At 49.3% G+C, this 8,142-nt stretch overlaps 1 protein-coding gene across 2 annotated transcripts in view; it reads right to left on the bottom strand.

The window, feature by feature from the left end:
- The window catches only part of Zc3h7a (zinc finger CCCH-type containing 7A), a 35,687-nt gene extending 34,931 nt beyond the window's left edge, over nt 1-756 (bottom strand). For both annotated transcript variants that reach the window (XM_010610004.3, XM_033758479.1), the window contains exon 1: nt 693-756. The gene's annotated coding sequence lies outside the window, so the exon portion shown is untranslated. The remainder of the gene's footprint in view (nt 1-692) is intronic.
- Between the last annotated feature and the right edge of the window lie 7,386 nt (nt 757-8,142).

Here is an 8,142-nt window from a genome sequence, read left to right as displayed (position 1 = left end):
AATGGGCCCGAGCCTTACGGGCGGGAAGCGGGGTCCGGCTGGGCGGCTGGCCCTGGCCGCTGCTGCGTCTGACTGCACACGCAGTGGCCAGGTGTCCAGGCTTCGTGGGGCACAGGCTCTGCTTCACGCCGTGGGAGTGGGAGCGAGCCCGCAGAGACAAGAAACGAGGGCAAGCGGGGACGGTGGTGGGAACCCTACAGGAAAAGGCGGGGAAGTCGCTGAGCAGTGGCCGCCGTTAAGGCTGGGTACTTGTGTGTGATCTCCTCTCCCCTCCACATAACAGAGACCCTGCTGGTTTGGTTCTGTTTTTCCAGGCTCCTAAATAGTGCCTGGGACCCCAACGGAGTAAATACTGGCATGGGAGGAGCTTGCCCCAGGCAGCGGGGAAAGCTAGCACTGCAAACGCCTTGGGGCCTTGGTGTCTGGGAAACAGGCTGTATGGCTTCGTGAGCAAGGGAAGAGGACAAGATCTAAGCCACAGGGAATCCCTTGTGGAATTTGGAATTCCTTCAGTGTGATGGCCGTCACTCACTGAGGAATCTGAATGAGGATTCCAAGGTCTGATGGACATTTTTAAAAGTTCTCAGGCTACTGTGCAGAGAGCAGGTTGTAGAAGGGGTAAGCAGGTAGATTAGCTAGGCGGATCTTGGCGTGGTCCAGGTGGTGTAGATTTAGTAACCAGGTGTTATTACCTGTTTCTGCTGCCCTGACAAGATACGACAGATTGGTTCCGGAGGCAGGAAGTCTCGGTCGGCCTCTCCCTTGCTTTACTCGAGAATGAACCTAGGGTGCTTTCACCCTGAGCACACCTGGCCGCTCGAACTTTGAGCTCCTCCTGGCTCAGCCACCGTGAGTGTTGGGTTACAGGCCAGCACCCTCACGCCCGGCCTGGTAGCTGGAAGTCTAAGATCAGGTTGCCACAGGATTGGTTTCCAGGGAGGCCGTCTCCTTCAGTGTGCAGACAGCTGCCTTGTCTGTCTTAACATGGCATTTTCTCTGAATCCCCGATGGCCCTTCCTTTTATCACAACAATCCCGTTAGATTAGAGCCCCATCCCTGTGACTTCATTTTACCCCAGTAGTCTCCCAAAAAGCCATATGTTCAAATATAGTCACATTATGGGCCAGGGATTTAGCTCAGTGGCACCGTGCCTGCCTCGAAAGCACGAGGTCCTGAGTTCAATCCCTGGTACCACACACAAAAAATCCTATATCTATATCTATATCTATATCTATATCTATATATGGTCACATTAAGGCTTAGGGCTACAACATAAAAATTTGTGGGGGCACATTTCAGCCTACAATGCCAGGTAAGTACTGTGACAGAAAAGTTCAAGGAGAGCTGAGGGGTGAGGCCAGGGAGTGGCTTAAAGGCAGCTCCTCTGAGGAAGGGGCTCATGTGGCCAGAGGTCCCGTATCCTTCAGGTCCCAGCTCGAAAGGTTTTCTCGGCGAGACCCCATGACAGTGACAGCACCCTGTCGAGTCTCCACAGCACAGCATTACCCAGTGCTGCCATGACCCGGAATGCGGGTAGAATACACTCGCTGCGGGTAATGATCTTGCTAGCAGGCTGGGTACTTGTTTGTGATCTCAGAACAGAGGGTCCCTGTTTGTTTGGTTCTGTTTTTCCAGCCTCCTAAATAGTGCCTAGGACCCCTAAGTACTTCTTAACAGGTATCTTATGGAAGCTTGTGTAGGGTCTAAAGGATAAGCAGGTCCCCAAGTGGAGCGATGTGTGAAGAAAAAATCAAGCCAGGTGGTGCTGAAAGTCAGGAGCGAGGCTGCGGTGCAGACCAGGCCGTGCAGGGCACTGTGAAACCATCAGAAGCTGTTACTCTTCAATACAAGGGAAAACTCCCCAGGATTGTGAGATTCCTATCGCTACTGTAACAACTGTAGGGACTTAAAGCAACATTCATTTCTCTTACAGCTCTAGAGGTCCCACGTCTTGAGTGGGTTTCACTGGGCTAAACTCAAGGTAACGCAGGGATGGTCTCTCTGGGATCCTCTAGGGAAACACCTCTTCTGTTGCTTTTAGGGACTTCGAGAAGCTGCCTGCGTTTCTTAGGTCATGGTCGCATCCCATCCTCTGAGCCAACAGTGGTTTGTCCATCTGGCCTTTCTCCAGATGTGTCTCTCAGACCCTGTGTCTAGCATCAGTCTTCCTCAATGTCGGCCTCACTCCCTTATTAGAGCCCTTGTAATCGTGCTGGCCCCACCTGCATAACCCACCATGGCGTCCCCACCTGCAGATTCCCTTTTACCAGCATGCTCCTCGGGTTAGGAAGTGAACATATTTGGGGACCCATCATGCCGCTCGCCACAGAAAGCAAAGCCAAGGAGGGTTCTGTGGACAGACCCGCTGACCGGGTCCACTTCTCAACTACTTAACAAGATAGCATCAAACATGCCGGAGATTTGGCTCTGTGGTTCCACCGCCTGCCTCGCAAGCACAAGGGCCTGAGTTCAATCCCCAGCACAAAAAAAAAAGCATCGAACAACAGGATGCAGGGTGCTAAAAGCATCAGCCTGTGTCCCTCCGTCCTTGGCTTTCTGTTCCAGAAGAAACTTTCAGATTCAGATACACTGGACAGTACCTTCTCTGAGGCCTGTTATATACCTTGCGCCCTGAGAATCCAGAGCTGAGTAAGGTTTCCTGCTTTCGGGCAGCTCTGTGCCTCTGGTCCTAGGGGCAGCACAGGGTAGGCAGCAGAGTGTGTGGGGCACCCAAGGTGACCTCTCTTCTGTCCACGAGTATTTATTGAGCACTGACGTAAACAGCAGTAAACATTCTGGAGGCTTGAGCTGCATCAGTGTTCAGAACATAGCATTGTCCTTGTGGGGTCTACATTCCAGCAGAGTAAAACAGACACTCAGTATAAACAATCAGTGTGTTTGGGGATGTTGAGCAGTATGTGTTTTTGGAAAAGAAAGGCAGAAGAAAGGGGATTGAGAGTGAAAAGGGAGGCATGGATGGCGATACTGCTCAGTGGTAGGGCGTTTGTCCATTGTGCACGAAGTGCCAGGTGTGGTGGCACATGCCTGTAATCCCAGCACTTGGGAGGCTGAAGCAGGAGGATCGCTGTCAGGTCAAGGCTAGCCCAGGCTACATAGTTTGAGGCCAGACTCTACTACATAGGGAGACCCTGTCTCAAAAAAACAAAGCAAAAAAATTAACAGCATGCACAGTCTTGGGTTTAATCCTTAGCACAATGGGCAGGGGACAGGGAGGCAGTGAAACAGCAGCAGAAGTAATCAGAATTTAGCAAAGATGCTAAGTGGGCATGGTGGTGCACACCTGTAATCCCAGGACTCTGGGAGGCTGAGGCAGGAGGGTTGAAAGTTCAAGCCCAGAATGGGCAACTAAGCATCTTAGATCCTGTCTCAACATTTTAAAAAAACGAAAAAAAATTATTTAAAGGCTGGGGATACAGTTCAGTGGGAAGGCCCTGGGTGCAAGCCCCATTAGCAAAACAAAGATACTGATGTAGCAGTCCAGTGTGGATGCTTATAATCCAAACTACTCAGGAGGCTGAGGCAAGGGGATGGCAAATTGAAGGCCAGCCTGGGTAAGTTAGTGAGACCCTGCCTCAAATTTTGTCTCTGTCCTTTTCCATTACTGGGGATTGAGCTGAGAACCTTCAGCACTGAGCTGTATTCCTCATTTGTCTATCTGTCTATTTATTTATGACAAGGTCTTGTTAAATTGCCTAAGCCAGTCTCAAACTTGGGATCTTCCTGCCTCAGCCTCCTGAGTCCTGAGATTACAGGTGTATGGCCAGCTACAAAATAAAAATTTTTTTCAAAAGGATTACTTACCTAGCATGTGTAGCGCTGTGGGTTCATTCCCCCAGCTCTTCGGAAGACTAAAAAGGATTTGGAAAGGTCATAAGCAGACCTTCCTGACTTATTAATGCAAGTTATAATACGGTTCTGGCAAATGCGTTAAAAAATAGATAGGCAAGGCAGAGTTCCCATGACCTGAACATTTGTACTATAAACAAGAGAAAGCCAACAAGGGCTGTCCCTGGCTGTGTGCTTCATTTTTCCTTGTGTATATTTGTGATTTCAGTCTTTTGCTCACCTGGACAACTTCACCCCACTGTGTGATACTGTACCTGTTCTGGACGTAAGACTAATCAGAGTGTAGGACAATTTCAGGTTGCCTTAGTTTCCCTTTTAGCTGGGCCCCATACTAGGTTTCTTAGTGAAGGAACCCCAGCTTCAAGAACCTGTCCGGAGACTTGGGGGTGATTTCTCCTAGGCCCGTGGGGTCTCTGCATTGTGGCCCCCACCGCAGGCAACATGAGCAGCGGTACTGAACTTAGCATGCACACATAGCATAAGCATTTGATCTTTTAAAATATATTCTTACTTTAAGCTCCCCCAAGGGAAAAGACACTTTGTATCGGGATAAATTACCATATTTCTCCCACTCAAGCACCTCCAAACAAATGCTAGGTGAAGGTTTGAGCTGTGGGTCTCTAACACAGGGCTGGAGGCTAGCAGCTCCCGAGTCCAGCAAACATGGGTTCCCTTACCGGTCTGTGTGGTCCCCAGCAGACAGCTTTCAGAGGCTGTCATGCAGCCTCAATGTGGATAATGATACTCCTGGCATGGTGAGGATTTAGGAACCCCTAATAAAACACCTGGCACAGACAGTGCTTCAGTGAGCAGCACTTACCTCTCCTAGTGAATGCAGTCAGTGTTCTGGGGGAACCTGGAGGTAAGAGGGACCCCAGGAGGGAAGGGTGACAGACGTGTCAGGTACGCTGATGGGGAAAAGTTATTGCGAGGCTGGGGATTTTTCAGCTCAGTGGTTCCGCCGCCAGCTTCGAAAGCGCAAGGTCCTGAGTTCAATCCCCGGTTAAAAAAAAAAAAAGAAAGAAAGATAAGTTATTTGGAGTCACTGGCTTTAAAATGAAGTCTAGGAGATAATCACACAACCTGGGAGTCACTATCACCATGTTATCCACTGAACTATATCGACCACGGGCTTGCCCTCAAATTAGAACAATAAAATGATCTGTTTGCAGCCAAATACTGTGTAGTGGTACATGTCTGTATTCCCAGCTACTCAGGAGGCTGAGGCAGGAGGAATGCAAGTTTGAGGCCAGCCTAGGCAGTGGGAGCATACGCCTGTAAATTCAATCCCCAGTATAAAAAAGCAAAATACCTCCGGCACCCTGAAAACAAAACCCACCCGTGGTCTGAATGCCTGGACAAAAACTGAAACATCCAAGTGACTAAATACTACTAAATAAGAATCTAGTGCAGGCTAGCTCCTAATCATTGCATAGGAAACAAAGCTCCAGTTACTTTTTTTTTAAATGAGCATATTTGAAAGATAGGAGGACAGACTTTGTATTTGACTTGCCAGCATTTTTTCCCAGTGATTCTCCGAAACTGTACCGCAGGGTATGCACTGCATGCTGCTGGGGAAGCAGATCTGTGTCTGAAATGAGTGTTTTTGGCTCTCTGCCTAGATTTGGTATTAAGTATATCAGTTCTCTGCTTGAATTTAATATTCAGAAAAGAAATCTGATCCCAGGAGCTCCCGGGAGCCGGGGATCATGGGAACTCAGCAGCCACCAACCCCACCCCAGGTCCAGGTCTCTACCGACTTCCCTCGCCCTGGGTTCCGCACACGGGCCCATTTCCAAGCGTTGTGTCTTGCGCTCAGCACTACTCCTATCTGGTCCTCCTCCGCGCTGACTCCGGGAAGCTTAGCTGGCGCTGGTGTCTGTTGCCTCCAGCCTCTGCGGCTCAAGCCATCCGGAACTGGTCCTTCCAGAGTCACGGATGGGATCCTGGTGGCTCCTTTCGTCTGTCCGCCCACACAAGTGCCAGCTATATTCAGGGCCCTTGGCATCATCCCACTGTCTACTCAGGAAACTTGAAACTGTACGTGGTGTTTGGGGTCCCCCAAGGTACGGACTAGGGAAATGGACTGCAGAATAGGCAGGAGCCAAGGACGGGTCAGAGGCACCTGACCTGTCGGGATATGGGGCCCACGATCTTCCAACGCGGGGCAGTGCCAGGATGGGCCAATGACTGTCAGGTGGGCAGAGAACTCCACTGACACTGCAGGTTAAACGCTGCTTGTTGCCCCAATTAAAGAAAGCTGCTGTCAAACTCCTTTTGCTCAACTAATCAACAACATTATGCAGATTTTCCCCCATGCTCAAGATCATGCATTTTGCTCAGCCTTTTATAACATTTGGCAGGGAGCCTAAGCTTATTACGAGAGTCTCAGAAGCCGTAAATATTAAAAATGTAACAAGTCCTTCCTAGAGGAACCCCACGAATGTTTCCAAAAAGCACTTAGCACAAACTGGCCTCTGCTGCGCCAGAGTAACACAGCAAAAATTTATTTAATTTGTGGTACTGGGGATCGAACTCGGGTCCTTGCGCTTGCGAGGCAGGCTCCGGAACCACTGAGCTAAAGTCCCAGCCCTACAGCAAAAATTTATATCAACAGTTTTTTGTTTTGTTTTGTTTTGTTTTGTTTTGTTTTTTTGGTACCAGGGATCCGTCTTGGGACCTTGCCTCTGCGAGGCGGCAGAACCAGAGCTAAATCCCCGGCCCTGTATCAATAGATTTTAAAGGCGTTTGCAAAAAGAAAATACACGGATACAGGTGCTGTCCTTTCAATTTGCCACCTCCCTAGTCAATTTCATTCCCGTGTTTGGCTTCCACTGACATACTCCAGGCGGGCCTCAAACTCCGGTTCTTCAGCTTGAGCCTTCCGAGCGCTGGGATCACAATCGCTGCCGCTCTGTGCTCCGAGCTGCAGCACGGTCGCCTTCCACCGGCTACTTCTTCCTCTCCGCCCTCAGAAGCGTTCCCAGCACAGACAGCCACAGCTTCCGGAACTCGGGCTTTCCCTTCCCCAGGGGACGCTTTCTTAGGGAAAGGCTCCCCAGCTTCCAGATGAGCTGAATCTCCGCACTGGGCGCCTCCCTCTGAACACAAGGGGAAGGTTCCATTCGTTGGTACCTCACTAGATGCCGAGCTCCATGAAGGCAGGAGCTGTACCTTTTCTTCTCAGAATTGTCTGCAGCGGTAGCTGGGACGTAGCCGTTCATTCAGTACGTTGTTGACTACAGTAGTATTGATTTATGTTTTATTTTTACAGCGTGGGCATCATACCTGGAGCCTTGTGGCTGCGTGGCCAATGGTCTACTTCTGAGCTCCATCCCCAGCCCTAGAATTTATTGATGGATTTCTATTTACTAAGAAATGTTTTTCATTCGCATACAAATGCCCTCTAAAAGTGAGAGGTTGTTACTGGGACAGGATCCAAAACACTGAGATCCAGATGAAAAGGAGCCAGTTACGAACGTGTGCTCCCTGCTGACCCCTGCAATGCACGCAGCACAGAAGGTGAAAGGGCAAGTTTCAAGGTGATCCGCCAAGATTTTCAGCTGGTGGGAGGCTCTTGGAAGCCGTGTAGAGCAAAAAAGAATGTGTGTGCCATTTTATACAGCATTTAGTTATGAAAATCTGAATTCCACAGATTTAGATGAGTGACCTGGGGGAGAAGCTTGTAGGGATTTTTTGCCTAGCACGTGCAGGCCCTGTGCTGGGTGGGTCCCCAACATTATCCCCCAAAGCAGTTATCAAATAACAGCTGTCTAGCGAGGATGTCAGTGTGATAAGTGATAAGCCCAGCCCAGGAGGAAGCAAAGTAGAGGCTGATAGGGTCAAAGATGAGGCCAGGAAACCACACTAAGACAAGGAAGGAAAAACGCACAATGAGATGGAATCAGCCAGGGAGCAAACTATCCTTCAAGAAAGTCAACAGCTAAACAAAGTTCACTGTGTTTACAAACAAAACTAGCAGCTCTGGTGGTGAGTTTTATGCTGTGTAGGGTTTTGTTTGTTTGTTTTTACTAGAGTGAAAGAAACAAAGGTTACAGCTCTGGAAATTATTTGCCTCAGGAGAGCAATTAAGTCAATTCTTAAAAGCCAATGAAGAAAGCCCAATGTGGTGGCGCAGGTTTGTAATCCCAGCACTCAGGAGGCTGAGGCAGGAGGATCACTGTGAGTTTGAGACCAGCCTGAACTACATAGTGAGTTCCAGGTCAGTCTCAACTACATAGTGAAACCCTGTCTCAAAAAAAAAAAAAAAAAAGG

This window comes from Fukomys damarensis, unplaced genomic scaffold (genome assembly GCF_012274545.1).
Source record: "Fukomys damarensis isolate Sample0158 unplaced genomic scaffold, DMR_v1.0_HiC HiC_scaffold_34, whole genome shotgun sequence".
NCBI classification, from domain to species: Eukaryota; Metazoa; Chordata; class Mammalia; order Rodentia; family Bathyergidae; genus Fukomys; species Fukomys damarensis.
This window is presented reverse-complemented; position numbering and strand designations above follow the sequence as displayed.